This window comes from Corvus hawaiiensis, chromosome 30 (genome assembly GCF_020740725.1).
Source record: "Corvus hawaiiensis isolate bCorHaw1 chromosome 30, bCorHaw1.pri.cur, whole genome shotgun sequence".
Classification (NCBI taxonomy): Eukaryota; Metazoa; Chordata; class Aves; order Passeriformes; family Corvidae; genus Corvus; species Corvus hawaiiensis.
In genome coordinates this window covers 7,725,497-7,726,486 of record NC_063242.1, presented here as the reverse complement: position 1 = coordinate 7,726,486, position 990 = coordinate 7,725,497, and positions in this window count along the sequence as shown.

Genomic DNA, 990 nt, shown 5'->3' with positions numbered 1-990 from the left:
GTACCATCTGCTCTTTCCAGTGTTTGCTGTGCTGCTCTGCATGTTTGTAGCAAGGTGGGGGTTGGCCTTTTCTCCCAGGCACATAGTGACAGGACAAGAGGACATGGCCTCAAGCTGTGTCATGGGGGATTTGGGTTGGACATCAGGAAAAATTTCTTCACTGAAAGTGTGGTCAGGCATTGAAACAGACAGACTGCCCAGGGAGGTGGTGGAGTCACCATCTCTGGAAGTGTTCAAGGATCAACTGGACATGGCACTTAGTGCTGTGGTTTAATTGACATAGGGGTATTTGGTTGGACTTAATGATCTTGGAAGTCTTTTCCAGCCTTAATGATTCTGTGATTCAGTGAATATAGCTGCAGTACTTTACAGTGTTCTTCCCTTTTGGTCACCTCCTTCAACATCATCGCTTCCACAGAGAAAAGAGAGAAACCACAGTGTCTGTAATTAAGTCCTGACTTTTTCATACTTCTGATTGGTGACATGGGCTGTGCCCCTGGATGAATCGTGTAGCACAGGTGGTCTTCTTACTGTGCAGTGGTAGTTACTCCTGTTGGCAAACAGCCATATTTATAGAGGGGCTTTTTATTTCTAAAAGTGGTAAGTTCAGGAGAACATTTGTTATTTCCTTTGGAATTGCCTTTTTTGTGGAATAACCTAAGTGTCCAGGAACTATGGTACTTCATCATACTTTGTTTTTTAAGCTCTGACACCAAAACGCTGGCTAAATGCAGTGGTAAGAGAGATGGGCATACACAAGAAAATGTTCACAAAGCTAAATGGTCATTGAGATCTTCACTGGTGTCTCTTTAAGAAAACTGTCGAGCTCTAAATATCATCACCTTCAAAATGCTTTGAAAACCATAATATTCCATTTAAACTTCTCTCTTTCCCACTTTGTCTGCATCTACATGTGATAAACACACATGGTTTATCAGGGTGTGTCCTTCATCCATAAAGTGCTCCATGTTATTTTCTTTTACTGCTTGC